We start from the raw sequence: 18,115 nt of genomic DNA, 5'->3' as shown, positions 1-18,115 counted from the left end.
AATAGAACTTTGTTTTCTTCTCGAACCATACTCACCATTTTTGAACTATGTAGGAGACTTTATGAAGCAATCTGTCTTTAGCCCTTTAAAAATGGTTTTCTAAATAATTAGAATCTTACTCCTTTAAGCTGAATTGTAGCCCTCACTCAGCAGGAACAGCCCTCACTGAAAGAATTAAAAGCAGCTGGGGGCAGACACAGGCTTTCCTTCCAATGACAGTTCAGGGAGAACAGGAGAAGCCAGACAGCCAGAGGAATCACTTAGACAAGGATAAATTAATTGCTGCATGGGAGCAATTAATTGCTGCAGGAGAAACCTTGTAGTGTTAATGAGGCAATTAACACTTGGGATAAAAATAGTAACTAAATGAAAGTTGAAACAGATGGGATTGGAAGCAATGACAATGACCTGAGGTAGTTATAGATAGAAATAAATATTTAGAGATAATGAACTGCTAAATTAGTGAGTGTGCATATAAGATTTTTTTTAAAAAACAGATGCTCTCTAACTATAGTATTGCATAGGCAAGAGAATATAAAATATAGGTAGTCTTAAAGAATTTATCAATTTAAAAACATCTGTGTAAGTCCTTCTCCAATCTAGAAGTCAAGCTGTCTTACCAATATTTCCCCAATTCTGCATTCCCTGGTGACAGCCTTGAAATTGCTGGTGAAACCTTTGTAGACCTGTCTATCTTAGCAATGGATCCAAAGTTACAGAACCAAGCCCTGAATCTTAAACTTTCAACTTGTACAGTTCAACCTTCATTTCCCTCTACTTTCAATTAGATAAAACCATTTTCCCATACTCTAAGTGGTGACTTTGATCTCCTGAGTCCTGGTTGTAGAAGTTGGTTTCCTCTGTCCATCTCAAACACTGTAACCTCCCCACCCCCACGCCCCCAACACCCTCACAGAGCTGCAGGGATTTCCTTGAATTTCAGTATTTCTGTTTCTCATGGTGGATAGCTAGGAGGTAATATGCAGAAGTCTTAAACTAATACAAAGATATGCTGTGTTTTACATAACAACTTGGTCTCAGCAATAATGCTTGCTAGAAACTTCATAAATACTTACTGATAAAAACAAAATTATGATTGAAAACATGAAATAATTCATATTTCTCCCAAACAGAAACATTTTAAAATCTGAGAGCCAAGATACTTTGAATTCAATGTTAATTTTATAGCAGATCTCTCATGTGGATTTATAGATAATGTCTTTCAAAGTTTCCTGTAAACCTTCAAGTAAAGAACCAGAACCTCTTACTGGCACTGGAAAGCTGAATTAAGGATAAAAGTTCCAAATATGTTTTGTCTGCTAGAGAATCTGGTACTTACACAAATTCATCTGGTTTTGAGTTTAAATTTCCACCCTAACTCTAATTAATCAAGAATTTAAACTTCAGAAGGCAAGGAAAATTTGACTAGGTTGGTTTGACCAAGGTTGGTCTGACCAAGATTTTTTTAAACTCAATTATTCCTAATTTATTCCAGAATCTTTTTTCCTAAAAAGGATTTCTGTTGGATTTGCCATGAACAATAATCAATAAAGCCAGCTGTAAGTAACTTAATAATTGTTTAGATATTGCAGAAATATATTAGAAATATTTATAAAACATGAACAATGACAAGAAAAATGAGTTCAGAATTTACCTTACATTCTCCAAAATTGAAATATGGGGTTAGGGGACAACTGGCAGGGTATTGTGAGAGTACTGGAAGAAGGAAGGAAGAACTATTAAAAAAAAAGCCACCATCTCCAGGTAGAGATTCTCTCTCTCTTTCTCTCTCCCCCTCACTTACCTCTCTATATCTACATACATACATATATACACACGCACACACATATAAAGTTTTTTTTTTAAAGAAACAAGGCATTGAGAAATCACTAAACAGAACTGATGGTAACACAGTCTAATTTGTAATAGTCATCTTTCAAGATTAAATCATGTATGTTTAATTTCTCAAGAGAACTGGCCCGGTGGCAGAGAACTTAAGAGGGTCAGACAATTACACAATGATCTAGGACAATGTGTAAAAAGCATCTGATGGCTACAATGATGTCTTTGTTTTATGCCAGAACATCTTAATTTTATTTGGCTTCCTTGATGCTGGCATTGGAAATCACAAACAGCTGTTTTACATCAATGCTCATTTGGTACATTCCACAAGTCCATCAGTTATGAAAGGTAATCAATCAATTCTTCAAATTTTTTTAAACAAGCATAAGACCAGATAAGATAGGCTTCCTTAAGATGGAACAGTTTTCACTCTGTGGACAGCAGTGATTTACAGTGGCCATGTATCTTCTTCCTCCCTACTCATATATTTTTCCCATTGCCTTTAGCACCCATGACAAATAATACCATGTGCCTAATTTCAGGCTGTGACCTTGTCCTCATTTCAACTTTATTAGTTCAACAAAATCCTGTTTCCTTGAGTGAACATCACAGATGGCATCTTTTATAATTAGCATGTTGGTTATACAGATTTAGTACTATTTAGTGCATGGGAAGAGAGTATTATTCTAGTGGCCCAGATTTACTCTTTTCTCTCCCATTTGCCCTGGTACTCTCACTTATCAAAATGTCACATTTCTTTTGCTGAGGAAGCTGAGAAAACACTTTCTTTCATGTATATATGGAAATAGATATTCTCAGATGAAGATTGACTACACAAATTCATGATATCAATATTTTCAAAATGCATCATAGGTTAAAAACTCTAAGAAACTCTTACTAAACTTGTTAAAAAAAGCTATCATAGTTAATGATGTGAATAATAAAATACCTAATACATATTTGTTTTTTCAAATGCCACTTAAATTACAGGGGGTAAAATTCTCTTTAATATAAGCAAAACTCAAGGAAAAATTAAAACTAATAAATTGTTCTGGATATTAATTCTTTTGAATACTGGTTAATTTTACATGAGATAAATAATTTAATCCTGTGAAGGAATGAATGGGATTCTAAATAAATTTATGATCTATGAACTTGGCAACAGGGAAGGAATCAAGCTGAGACTGAGAAAAATTAGCATAAATTAGAGCACATGGGGAAGCAACTGAACTGCAGGGAACTTTCTTTTTTATTGTTGTTGTTAGTGTTTGTTTTGTTTTTTTCAGACAGGGTCTCACTAGCCCAGGTTGGCCTGGAACTTGCTAGGTAACCCAGGCAGGCCTTAAACTCTCAATCCTCCTGCCTAAGCCTCCCAAGTGAGAGGCTTCTGCCTTACAGGTGTATCCAACCGCACCTAGTGGGATCTGTCAACATTGAAGAAATCACCTGCAAACTGTATGCTAAATAAATTAAGCATTCTTCCTTGTGTCCAATTTATAATGCTGGCATTGTTACTAGAGAATTTAGAGTGAGTAAAGTATGGACAAGGATCTCTGTTTCATGGAAGGATGATACCCATTAGCTATTATTAGTGATATTGTGGACATGACATCTCTCATCCTTCATTTATTACTACCAAAATAAGACCATTCCAAACCAATTCCTCTGTAATAACATGGTGCCCGGTGTTTGTTTCCCTAAATCCACACCACTTCAAGGTTTACTTTCACCTTATGTTTTGGCTCTTTTAGTCAAGTTCATAACAGTTGTCTCCATCAACTGTTTCTGTTCCTCAGAAACAGAATTCAATCTTGATGCCAGTCCTCATTTTATATCAGTCTTTACCTGTTCACAGTGACCAGTGGGTGGGCATAATGGCTCACACTGTAATGCTAGCACTTGGGAGGCTGAGACAATAGAATCACAAGTTCAAGACCTGAGCTGCACAGTGTGACCCTATCTGCAAAAGAAAAACAGAAGAAGAAAAAAACCCTATTCCTTTGCCTGCATACTTGTTCTGTTTTTAATCTTTTATTTGTGTACCTGTTCTTAAATGAAATGGTTTTATTGTTTTTAATTGCTCAATCTAAACATGATTTAAATGCTCCTCTGCTAGTGAACTTCAGGTAACAAGCCAATTCTGAGATAGATTTCTCTAATCAAAATCAGCTGCCTTGATTGTAATGAAGAAAAAGCTTGGATGTAGAGGTTAGCATATCATGAAAAGAGTAGAAGAGTTTAGGGGGAGGATTTTTGGCAGTACTGGGGCTTGAACTCAGGGCCTACACTTTGAGCCACACCAGTCCCTTTTTTGTGATGTTTTTTTTCAGGATGGGGTATCATGAACTATTTGCCCAAGGCTTGAACTGTGATCCTCCCAATCTCTGCCTCCTTAGTAGTGAGGATCACAGGCGTGAGCCACCTGTGCCCCGCTAATGGGGGATCTTTTTGAGCAAGAATTAAGACCATTTCCCAGTTTGCAAAGGCTCTGTATCACTAAGGTAAAGGGTCCAGTGGACTTCCCAGTCTCGGAGATTACATTAGCAAACGCCAGGTTTTGCTACTGAGCATGCAGTGTGTGTGCTACGCTGTTGGAAACAGGCCGTGGAGTCTCCAGTACTGTCAGTGATTAAATTTATTTTTCCTAAAATTCATCACTTCTGAAAATTAATTTTTTTCAGATATCGATTGCCCTATGCCTACACCTATTTGGATGAAAACTGATTTTTTCCTGGATTTGGATCTTCTGTTTTGCCATCCCAACACATCAGATACCACTCTAACTCATGAAATCATAGGAACGTACCTGCTTTTTTCTGTAATGATTCACTGCCCCTTCTCTGACCCAGTGGCCCAACTGGGCTCCCAGGCCAAGGCTGGCTCCTCATCTTGAATTTCCCATTGCTGCCTGTCCTATCATCATGATTTATGAAAACATACCTCACTCTGCAATATCTTAGGCTTCACCTGCTAAGAATCCTGCTTCTGGACAGAGTGGGCCATGCTGATTATTCTACCAAGTGAGAGATACCTTCTTGGCTTCTCTGAGGGAAAAAATATACCACTTTGTAGTCAGAACTAATAGCATCAGTGAAATAATAAGATTGGGTCAGGGAATTTCTAAAGTCTCTTTGCAATCTAAATGCTGGGTTGCACTTTTCACAAACAAGAAAACAGAGGATTCTCCAGCAAAAAGAAAAAGCAAAGGTGCTTTTTGATAAATGTAGAAGTACCATTGGAGGTGTGCTGATAAAAGCTTAACCACTGGATCTCTGTGGTGGGGGGGAATCCTGACTTGAACTGAGTTGTAGCATTTCTGTGATGTGATTCCATGGTGTTAACTTCTGTGGTGTAAATACATTTATGACTGCTGATTTCAACTTATCAACCAACTGCAAAAGTCCATCCCAAGACTCATTTATGAGTTTATTTTACTCTGATGTTTTACTGGTGGTGCAGGTGAGAAATGAAGCACCGAGAGAGGCAGCTGCAGCTGGACTGGGGAGGTAGGGGTGGGTATGATCTAAGAAATATGATGAATGAAGCTTCTCGATCTCTAACCACTGTAGAAATGTGAGGTTTCTAAAGACATTGAGATCCTTTATCTTCTTTCACTGCTGACCTACAAAAGACCAAAAATGCATAAAAGCATTTTCTTTGATGCTGAGTCAAAGAAACATCAAATAGAGTTGTGTGCCTCCCTCTTGAACAAAAGACATTCCACTATGATGTCACTAAAATATGTTGAGTTCAAAATGTAGCTTAGGAAACTCTTCATGAGTAGCTATGATTTTGATACTAGAATTTAAAAAATACTGACTCTGGCATGAAAATGAATGAATAGTCATACATAGTCATGGCCACAAATCATAGCTCACTGAACCACTTGTTAACAACTCTGAGAAAAACCTGACCAATAGAGAAATAAATGAATTATAATGCATTCAATAAATGAGTTGTTATGCAAACCTTTACATTTTAGTTATAAAGACTACACAGACAAATGAAGAATGTTTATGATTTATTAGGTAAAAAGATAAAAAATTGTGGGATGCAACAGCTTAAGCCTGCAATCCCAGTTACCTGAGAGGCAGACATAAGAGGATAACAGTCAAAGCCAACCTGGACAAAAAGAACAAGGCTGGGCAAGGTGGTATACATCTGTAATACCAGCTACATGAGAGTCTTAGGTAATAAAATCATACTCCAAAGTCAGCCTGGGGAAAAAGTGAAAGACCTTATTTGAAAAATAACTCTCCCTAAATCTGTGACTTATTTACTCCATTTTGCTAAAAGCAAAAAGTGCTGAGGATGTGACTTCAGAGTAGAGCACCAGCTTAGCAAGCATGAAGCTCTAAGTTCAAACCTCAGTACGGCCAAAGAAAGAGAAAAAGATGCATTCTCTCTTCCCTGAGTGGTGGTAAAGTAAACAGCTCTGCAAAGTAGAGCTGCTACAAATTCATAATCTCCCAACTGGATTGCTTCCTCAGTCCTATCTCATCTACCTTCACCAGAGATGAGAAGAAAAGGCTCTAGTAAACAAAGAAGCAAGTTGGATGGAGTCTGTGCCAATATCAATTGATTGTCTTCCAGCTCTAAGTTCATGCTTGAACATATGCTCTGGGTTGTTGAATGGAATTCTTTTAAGCATTTCTCCCTTGAAATGAACATGGTGTTTTACTTTCTTAATAGACAATGCAGGACACTGCAGGAGAAAAAGGGTTTCCTGGGGTTTCTGGGGTAGCCTGGTGGGTCAGCAGTGAGGGTATGAGGATATCTGCTCGTGACTGGCCTCAGCCACTCACCCAGAAATTCTGTCCCTCAGGTGCTTTGCAGCCCCAGCATGGCTTAGTGATCATCTTTCTGCTGTCCTCTCTATGCACATATTCTGTGTCCTCACTGGGCTGCTGGCACTGGAAGTAATATTCACATTTACTTCCTCCTCCAGGTGTGTCTCTCACAGTCCTCCTGAGCTATGCCCCTCCTAATCTGACTTCTCTCCCTATGGGGACACCAGGCCTTGTGCCATACTGGAGTTCCCCTCCTATTGCACACCCATGCATTGACCACCAGCTGTGGCTCACCAGTCCTGCCTGATCTCTAAAGGGTTTTCCTGCTCATGCTGTGACAGCAGACCAACTCTGGCTAGCAAATCAGCAAACTTCTCTTCCATCCATTGGATTCAACTGTTCATTCTCCAGTGAGATTTGAATTGCAGTCTTGGGAATAGGGCCCCATTTCAAGTTTGTACCTCTTCTTGGTCCTAGGGTATCATAAAGAGTATTCTTGTATTCTGTAGTTACTCCACTATCATAGTTTAATAATTCTGATTTTTATGTTAAATATCTCCTATTTAAATCACTGTGTAGTTTCAGTCTCCTGATGAGATCTAGGCTGGTAGAGTATAAGAAACAATCTCTATTTACATTGACCAACAGCTTCAATGGAAGCTTTATCTGTATTTAGTTTTTCTACTTCTTGATGTCCAATCCATTCTTCATCCTACTGCACTCCAGTTTCCAAACCCATTATTTCACTAAAATATTCTTACCAAAATCACTAACCTCTTGCCAATTCTATTAGCATTTTTATCTGATGTATCTGTTCCATCTGACACAGTTTGCCTTCATTTTATGACACATTTTCCTTCTACTTTTTTTGACAATTCTTTTTTCAGCCTTCTTCTTCCCTCTGAATGTTTCTTCAATGTTGGTGTTTTTTCAGGATTCTGTCCATGGTCTTCCCCTTCCATATAATTTCCTCAGTGTCTTCTTCCATTTCCATGGTTTCAATTCTCAGTTACATACGAACACATCTCATATCTATATGTTCAAAAGTCTATAATTCAGATTTTCATCCTGAGCCTCATCTTTCCTTATACATCTTTACCTGATGCCTCTTACGCAACTCAACTCAATGTGTCTAACTGATAATCTCTGCTGAATCTATTTTTCTTCTCCATTTTCTGCTTCAGTGAATCACACCACTCATCACCTCACATAAGGCAGGAACATGGGAGTCATCCCATATTATTTTCCCTCTCCCACTTCCCAAAAACCTTAGTCATGAAGTCCTATTGATTCTCCCTGTGAATAGTTCTTGAAACTCCTAATTTCTTTCTATTTCCATAGTCCATACTGTAGTGAGGGGATGAAACCTGAAAAAGTAAGACACATTCAAGGAATAAGAATCAACATGAGGGAAGGCATTCCACATGGTGGTTACAGCTGTACAAAGGCACAAGGGCACGAAATGGTGTAGTCTGAGTCCGTGTTGCACTTCACAATGCCTGCCACGATGGTTCATTTATGTATCAACTTGGTTAGAATATAGTAACCAGCTTTTAATCAAAACTAACCTAAGTGTGGCTAGGAAGATGTTTTGTAGCTGTGGTTAACATTTGTAATGAGTCAAATTTCGCTAAAAGAACCTACCCCCAATAATTTGGGAGAGTCTTATGCAATAAATTGAAGGCCTTACAAATAAAAACAAGATTCTCAGAGAAAAAGAAATTCTGCCTCAAGACCACAGCATTAATTCCTGCTTGAGTTTCCAGTCTGCCTGCAAATTCCAACTTTCCAGACTTTCTCTTCTCTCTGTCACTTTCTTTCCTTCTCTCTCTCTGTAGAGTTGGCTCTCCTTATCCAAGGTCTCCACATTAGTGGATTCAACCACTGCTGATCAAAAATATTTTTTAAAAAATCACTCTGTCCTGAGCATGTACAGACTTTTTTTCTTGTCACTGATCCTAAACAATATAGGATCAATGTAACAACTATTTTCATGACATTTACATTGTACTAGGTATTAAAAGTAATCCAGATATGGTTTAAAGTATATGTAAGGATGCACATTAATTATATACAAGCACTTTGCCATTTTGTATGAGACTTGCACATCTGTGAGCTTTGAAATCCACAACACATTCTTTTTTTTAAAATAAATTGTCATTAGGATATATTCATTATGGGGGGGATTCAAAGAAACAATTCCGATTAGCCTTATATTGTACATTATTTACATTGCCCTGTAATCTCTCCCCATCAGCCCCCTCCCCATCCCACTTAAAGCAATTGCAAAAGGTTTTTTAGTTCTGTTTCATATAGTTGTATGCAGTCTATCAACCATATATAGCATCACCTTAATCTCCTTCCTTCATCCTCCCCCCTCCCTTTCCACTAAGACCTCCCCTCCCCTTGTACACACCCTGCCTATTTTACAGTCCTGGTTTTCATTATTAATGTTTGAGTTGACATTCAAAGGGGTGTCTCAATGTATGCCCACCATGGGTGTGCTTTAGTTTGGTCTGTTCAATCCCTTCAAATATACTCCCTTACCCCTTTACCTACCCACCCCTGTTTTTCAACAGTTTTCAATACACATTCTCATATCCTCTACCTTCACATCTTATGGTATGCAGTATTACTGATGCTCTATCATTCTCTTTTCCTTTCTCTCTTTCCCCATGTTCAATAGAGTAGTTCCACTGTTACAAATATGTTCTACAATTGAGTTTGTATATGATCATGCTTGTTTTTGTGCATGTGTTTATCTTTGGATCTATCTTCTACATATGAGAGAAAACATGCAGCTTTTGTGTTTCTGATCCTAACATGATCCTTAACATGATGTCCTCTAATTGTATCCACTTATTTTCAAACCCCATGTCATTATTCTTGTGGCTGAGCAATACTTCATTGTGTATATATACCACAATTTCATGATCCATTCATCAGTTATAGTACATCTGGATTGTTCCCATAGCTTGGCTATTGTGAATAGTGCTGCGATGAACATCGGTGTACAGGTGTCTCTATTGTAACCTGTCTTATGTTCTTTTGAGTAGATGCCCAGGAGCAGTATCACTGGATCATATGGCAGGTCTGTCTCCAGTTTTTTAAGGCATCTTCACATTGCTTTCCTTAGTGGTTGTACTAATTTGCATTCCCACCAGCAGTGTATAAGTGTTCCCGTTTCACCACATCCTCACCAGCATTTGTTGTTGTTATTACACTTGACTATGGTCATTCTAACTGGGGTGAGATGAAATCCTAGTGTAGTTTTGATTTGCATCTCTTTTATAACCACGGAAGTTGAACACTTCTTCATGTATTTACTGGCTATTTGTACCTCTTCCATTGAGAATTCCCTGTTTAATTCATGTGCTCATTTCTTCACTGGGGTGTTGATTCTTTGGGGGCTGAGTTTTTTGAGTTCCCTGTAGATTATGGATATTAGTCCCTTATCAGATGAGTAGCTGGCAAAGATTTTTCTCCCATTCTGTGGGCTGTCTCTTGAGTCTAGTGATTGTTTCTTTTGCTGTGCAGAAGCTCTTTAGTTTAATGCACTCTCATTTCTTCATTGTTTTTCTTCAGACTGGAAGCAATCTTTTGTGAATACTGAGGGATGACTGTATACACATGCGTACACACACACAGAAAGATGCACACATTTCTCTGAATAAACCCAACTGATACACCTGCAAAATGTCTTCACTTGGCCTAGTTGACCAGATATACACTAACTGATGGCCAACCCCACAGAAGGGTTTAACTCAAAGTCTGACACTGTCTACATTTAAATCCTTCTACATTCAGCTAGATCATAGATATGGAAAGCAGAGATTATGTTTTTCATATTCTATGTGTAAAAAATCATGTGGTATTTGTGATAAGACCCATACTTTTTAATAGCTGGTAATAGATATTGTTGAAGTGTTTCTGAGAGGAGAGAAAACAAAATATGTCAGGAGAAAATCAGTTTGATTATCAGGTAATTAATGAGCCTGACAACCTTAGCAAAAAGAAAGTAAGTAATTTCTCCTTCAAGTAGAAAAAGAAATAATTAAATTATCCCAGCAGATAGATGGGAAGAAGTCAAGAGCTAAATTCCATCTCTTGGCCACTGTCTCAATAATCTTTTTTTCCTTAAATACTGAGAAATTGTAAGAGCAAAGAGACAGTGAGAGGAGTTGACTTGCTGGAATATTTCATTTAATTTCTGGCATTGAGAACTAGTAGAAGAAAAAGTCTTTTGAAGTTAGCTTCTGCAACAGCCAGGAGCGCTCATTTAATCTTAGCAGTGATTCAAAAGGGGGTTAAACATTCTTGTATCAAGTTTGCCTTGAGAGATGACCTTGATCAGTTCATCAACATTTCTGCAAGTCCCTATCCTGAGATAGTACACCATATCTGCCCTAGGTGAGCACAACCCTCCCCCAAGCAATGTACTTTTTACTCAAGAAAAATCCCACAGAACCTGTGACCCCCAGAAATGGTGCTGAGACTCATGCTAACCCCACAGTTCTTGTATAAACTAAGAGGTTTCATTCCTTTACCTATTAGTCAGACAAACATTTTAGACTTGGTTTTTTTACCCCCCAGTTTAAGAGAAGAAATGAAGAAAAAAAGCACAGGAATTCTTTTAAAACCCTATTAGTTTTCAGTAGAGATGAGCTAGTTTTGAATTAAACAATATTACTAAACACTTCAAGTTAAAAGTTTAATATCATATGGCAGATTTTTAGGTTCTGAACAATCCTTGTACTTAGAGCATGAATTAAAATAATTATAGAAAGGATTACCCAAAATGCAATCCAATTATCAATTGAATTACATTGGACAATCTCAAAGTATACTCAAGAAAACCTTAATAGTGTGACAACAGAGAACTAAAAATTTGAGATAAGATTTAAAAATATTAATAACTGTCTCAAAAAGAATCTTCCAAATGCAGTTTTCTTGTCTGAAATTTTCAAGTAAAATTTGTTTTGACCTTTCTCATAAAGATCAAATTTTGCCAAGCAACCAAGTTTGTAGGTCCCCTGCTAGTCTTTATGACAAATTTTCGTGGTATATGATTATAAGAGTCAGAAGTTAAACAAAAGCCAGAGATTTTTCTGGTTTCTATTGTGGAAAGTTCCAGTTCTGAGTATCATATAACATTACTGGCACCACACCATCATCTTAGTACGATAAACATTCTAGAAAGACACGAAGAGTGAGCAAAACAAGGTGTCAAGTACTTTCCTAGCACTCAAACATTTTGTTATGTTGAAAAAGTAAGAATTAATGAAATTTTGGGAGGTAAGGTGAATCAAAAATGTTTTTGGTAGGGACATTAAATCCCTGTCCTAATCTGAAATGCAGTTACCATGAAGACTACAGTGCTATATGCAAATAATAGACTGGTCTCAAGACTCCATTCTTGAGATCTGATTCTACTCCAGACAAAAGACACAAATGTTTTCTCCTTGATTTGATACTTGTAGAAATTAAATAATATTGTGAGAAACAACAACAGCAACAATGACATACAATTACATTGTATGTATCTATGTCATACAACAACGACATAGAATTACATTGTAAATATCACAAATACTCCCACTTAGAAGGATGAAACATATAAAGTCCCTAAAAATAGAATCTGGCACACAACAGCCACTTGAATGTTTGATAAAAATATTAATTAAACAAGTAAGTGATTGTTTACATGTAACAGGGAAACTTTCTGGGATTCTTTCATTATTGCACCATTGTTGGTCATATTAGGCACCAAAATTGGTATTTCAGTTTAGTTCCAATTGAAGTGACTGTCCAGTATTGGAGGTCCAGCCATGCATTGGTTTTGCATTAGTTATGCATCAGTGGGGATTGTTTGGCAATGTGTGTCAATTCTGGACTCTCAAGGAATGTATACAGCATCACTCTATTGATTGCTGAAATAAAAATACTACAGATGGGTTTTTAACAGACAAACCCTCCCTCAAGACCTCCTTCTGCTTTTATGACTTCCTCATCACCAAAAACAAGGTGACAGCAGGGGCTACTAAGACTTGCTTCTTGGTAGCAGCTGAAGTCTTGCCAAAAGTTGATCTCAGGAGTGACTGCTCTAAGGAGTAGTCATCACCACCATTTGGAAAGGGGTGGGATGATGTCTAAGCATCTCTCAGCTTGGCCTGGGTCCCAGGAGGAGGGAGGATACTGGAAGTGGAAGAAGTGTGATGGGTGAGAATGAGGCAGACTAGTCTGTAACTGATCCTGTCAGCTCCCAAAAAGTTGGGCTTTGCTCAAATGGCAACAAAGGGGAACCAAAGGCAAGGTCTGAAAACAACCTTTCAGAGATAATGGGAAGCTAGAAAGCGAGGCTCGGTCAAAAGGTTCAGGTTCCTTTTGGTTAAAAAAGATTTATTCTGAAGAAGGGAAGGATGAACAATATGTATTGGGGATACTTATGACTCAGTAGGAAGAAATAATTGTACAGATTACACAATGAACCAGGCACTTTCACAACTTGATTGCTTTTTTTTAAATAGTAACCCTCATTTCACAGATGAGGAAACCAACTTATCCAAATTATGTGGGAAATATGGATAGAGCTGGGATTCTCTTCCACATCAGTCTGACTGCCAGGGCCGGACTGCTATATAAAGTATCCTATTCACAGATGGATTTGGTTGCAGACTCAAAGCGGAGGATCTAGAAGGGCATCAGGGTAGTCTATATAGACATCTCAGGTCTCTAGTTGCCTTGTGTCTGCTACTGGCAGCACACATTTCAGTTTTGTTCAGTCCTCCTTCCCCAACACATGGCACACTTGTTGACAGGCTACAGAACTCTCAGCTCAAATTTCTGAGTGACTACAAGGCATAATGGCAGTTTCTCTATCTCTCTGACTCTCTGTTTCTTTCTCTCTCTCTCTCTCTCCCTCATTCTCTACACACACGCACACACACACACACACACACACACACACACACACACAATATACTCTCCCTCAGAGCTTTTGGATTGAGTTCATATAAAACTTGCTTTCCAGTAAAGAAGTATAGAATCTGATTTGACCAATATCTCCTGGAGAGTTTAACAATAAAATAAAATAGTCACTACTATACAGATGCTTCAGGCAGAGACCAAAGTTTGTAACTCAATAACAGTACTCCTCACTCTGAGGTCTTCTGTGATACCTTTACAGAATGACATTAGTTTATGTCAAGCACTTCTAAAACCACAGAAAGGCAAAAAAGGATCTGGGATAACCTGGCCCAATTCCTACATCGCTTCTGAGGAATCTGCCATCTTGGTTCAGACAATTCCTGAAGTTGACTCTGTATTTTCTGACTACTCCATCACTCTCCCACCCAGCTCTGATACAGTATTAGTGCTTCCTAGGTCCCAGAAGGTGTTGTGACCCACTCCCATTTACTCTTATCTATTCAATTTCTTTAGGCCAAGTATGCAAGACAGGCTAGTCCTTCAATCACTCTACTTTTCCACTTCATCTTCCAGCTCTGGTCCCATGAGCCTATGCTCCAGCCCCACCCTATTCCATGCTGTTTCGTATTGCTTATACCTATTGAATTTTGCTCATGCACTTCCCTTGAAATGGAATTTCCCTGCCGCTTAAACTGATAAGCTTCTATTCATCCTTTAAAGTCTAGCTATAAGTAATCTTATATATGAAAAACTTCCAACCTTCTGCTTAGCAGAAATTAATGTGCACCTGTAGTGTGGTGTTTATTGTGACATATTATGTTTCCCTATTTCTCCAAAATGTTTATCTTTATTGCATATACTAATAATGCATATATAATAACATCTTTGTGTTATTCCTTTCTCAGTTGTTTGGCCTCCAGGGCATTTCCCCTATGATTCTGGAGATATAAGAGTGGTCAGATGGAGTCTAGAGGATAGGAAGCTGATCTCTTGGGATTTGCTCTGGATTGAACTCCCTGAGCTTCCACCTGGCTTCTTCTCCAAAGGTCACCAGTATTAGGAAAGAGGTAGCAGGTGAACATATAAACTCTTTCCAGCATGAATCCTGTTTGTTTGAACTGCCCTTAGTGTTCAACTGGTGCTTTCCTGAGAGTGAAAAACATCAACCCCTTGCCACATAGTCACACTTAATAAATATTTGCTTCACTGGCTTGAACTGAAGAAAACTCTCTGACAACATGTACATTTAACTTTTTCCTCAAAACCTGGTCTTCAATATAGCTAGCTTATTCCAATCCCCAAACCTCCTCTAACCTTGTCCTGTTAGATACTTTTTGATGAGCCCCTGAAAGGTTCCTGCAGATGATAACGGATTAAACTATTACTAAACATTCCCTCTGTTGCCCTGACTAGTTTTCTCCAACTGATTTGTTAGGTAACTAGCAGCTGTGGAATGATGAAAGTATGAAGTCCAGATGCTTAGGTTATGTATTTGAAAGTTCAGACATGCCTGAGGATGGCAAGCACCATGGCACAATGTTCTAAGAAAGTCTAATGAGAAAATTCTGCAGTATACACAGGTGGGAGGAAGAATTAGTAATCTGGAGGTGACCAGGAAGGAGGTAAGACAGAAAAGATACCAAAACTGAGCAAGTACCTAGAGTGACTTTCCTTGACTTCAGCATTTTTTCTGAATGCAGCTCTGCTTGCCATAGTCTGTGCCCCTAAACTGCTGGTCACTAGTCAGAGAACAGGACATACGACTTATAAAATCCTGAATGGGCCCACTGTCATGTAAGAGTCCATTGTGCTCTGCTTCCCACAGTCCATGGGGGTCTCGGCACCATTGTGAGTTAGAGCTGCCCAAGACCCAAGCTCCCAGCTGGTCCACTTCCTTTGGGGAGATACAAGGAAGCCAAGTCTTAAAAGCTGTAAAGAATTTATTCAAGATCACATTAAAGTCCTAAATCTTGTTCTGGGCTTTTTATACACTGTGCCACCTCTCAAATTAAAAAAAAAATACCTAAGAGGTTTATATAAAAATATTTTTCTATAAATCACCATAGTGTTGAGGCTGATATTCTGTTTCTCAATACATAATCACCCCTTCCCCCTCAACACACCACCTCATCCTAAAATGCATTAGGGAGGAGTTTTGTTGGGTGTGTTTATGGGTTTCACAGTGTGTTTGGGGATAGATTTTAGTGCATTCATATGCAGGATAATGTGCTGACCTGAGTTCAACTCTTGGCTGCACGCTACGGTAACCATGACTTCTCCGAGTCTCACTGTTCTCTGTAAAATCAAAGCACTTATTTCACCTCATGGGTTTTTATGAAGAGTAAATGTGAAGTGCATAGAAAATATTTAGTATGGTGGCAGGCATTAATCCTTATTAATATAAGTGTTCTACTTATGTGTCCTTTCTTTTGCTTACATTTTTTTTAAATTCACATTTTATTTCTTTAGTATTAGGTACTTAATTTCTATCCATTTAAAAAACACATCTAGCTTGGCTTGCTTTACATATCACTCATTTAATTAACAATAAGCTATGAGGGCGTATTGTGTGCCTGGCATTGCTCTAGGTAATGAGGATACAACAAAAAGCTCTGTGTTCTAGAGTCTTCTTCCAGGACTCACTTGATGGAGGCTTCCTGATCACTCTGTGCCAAAACATTCTACTTTCAACACAAGAGATGTGATGTCTACTTCATATGTATATCTCACAGCACAAAAGTAATCTGGGTACTATATTATACGGGATATCAAAGAATGCTTAAACAGCACCAAAAATGACAGTAGCTTCAGCAGAGCAGACGTTTGTCTTTCATGTGGAAGTTGAAGCTGTTAGGTACATGAGAGATGTGGTAGGTTCATGACTGCCCCTTGGGTGGTCTAGAGACCAAGGTTACCCCTATTTTATTGCTTCCCTGTTCCCTAGGGTATTGTCCTCCTCTACAGGTTAAAGTAGGCTCTCAAGACTATATCCACTCCAGAAGCAATGGAGGCCAAGACGTATCTCTTTAAGGGCCAAATTTGGGAATTGAAATCATGTCATCCATTCCTATCTCATGGACCAAAACTTAATCACATGGTCATACTTAACTGCAAAGGAAGCTTGGAAATATAGTCTCAAACTGGGCAGCCACATGCCAGCTAAAACTCACAGGGAAGGTAGATATTGGAGGTCAATTCTTGGCACCTGCTGCAAACAAAGAGGTGTCTCTGCCATGAAGGAAGCTAGTCAACCAGCAAGATCACTAGATCATGGATGAGAATGACTCCACTATTACATGTAATATGTTTCTACATATTCATTCATTCATACAACTGTTCTTTTGCATAACCCCCCCGAAAGGCTTGTGATACGGTTTTTTCAGATACTATTAAGGAAAAATTACTTGTGATTTGAGGCTATCTCATAAACAAAGTACATTGAACTTACCATTGCCAAGTAATTATTTAGAATAAATAGCCACACCAAATTTAAAATGCAAAGAGAAATTGCTGCAGCCTATATTACTACCAAGGAGCTTGATTTATGGACTCCTAGACCTATTGTATCACATGCAATTTCCAGATCTTAGTCACAGAGCTCTTAGTTTAATCAGTCTCTCAGAATGAAACCATAATAACAGATGATACAGCATTTTGTGTGACCAACACACACACACACACACACACACACTAATAAAATGAATTAACCAAATTCAAGATGTTACCCTTCCAAAAATATATCTTAGAGGAAAGAGAGGACAGGAACATTTGACTCTATATAAAAACACAAATCCAATAGTCCTCTTTTCCCAGATTCCCAACTCGAAGCCACAGATAGTATTAAATTCTATATATACTGTGCTCTTTCATATACCTACATACCTATGATAAAGCTTAATTTATAAATTAGACAAAGTAAGATGTTAACAACAACATTATAATAAACTTGTAAGCAATATTATGATAAACTATTCTTGTATTTGGGGGTCACTAAAATATGGGCTATTTGAATGCAAGTACTGCAATACTATGACAAGCAGTCTGACAGCCTAGATGGCTACTAAGTGACTAATGGGAAGTAGTGTATACAGGGTGACTATGCTGGACAAAGGAGTAATTCGTCTCCTGGGCAGGATGGAGAGTGTGAGATTTCATCATGCTACTCAGAATGATACACAACTAAAAACTTACTTACTGCATATTTCTGAATTTTCCATTTAATATTTTTGGGCTCTGGCTGGTGATGGGTAAACAAAACTGTAGAAAGCAAAACCATGAACTGAGGAGATTACTATTCAATGTGACTACATGCATAACCTTTTCCTGGGGTTGTGCTCATCTGAGAATTGCCTCTGTTCTGGCAGTTCCGTTTAGCTACAGACTTGAATTTCAAACTGTATAGATACAACAGCAACAATTATGCTACTTATCCTGGCATACTAAGACTGCAGGACATAATAAATAGTTAATACTTACTGAGATCAGCTATGGTCTGAATGTCCTCCCCAACCCCCAAGTTCAAGTGTTAAAACGTCAACTACCAAAATTTTAGTTAA

The 18,115-nt window shown here is 38.1% G+C and overlaps 1 protein-coding gene across 2 annotated transcripts in view; it reads right to left on the bottom strand.

Annotated features, from left to right (window-relative positions):
- The window catches only part of Odf2l (outer dense fiber of sperm tails 2 like), a 205,842-nt gene that overhangs the window by 17,082 nt on the left and 170,645 nt on the right, over window positions 1-18,115 (bottom strand). The gene's annotated exons all lie outside the window — the stretch shown is intronic.

This window comes from Castor canadensis, chromosome 7 (genome assembly GCF_047511655.1).
Source record: "Castor canadensis chromosome 7, mCasCan1.hap1v2, whole genome shotgun sequence".
Lineage (NCBI taxonomy): Eukaryota > Metazoa > Chordata > Mammalia > Rodentia > Castoridae > Castor > Castor canadensis.
The sequence above is the reverse complement of the archived record's forward strand: the minus strand, read 5'-3'. Positions and strand labels throughout refer to the sequence as shown.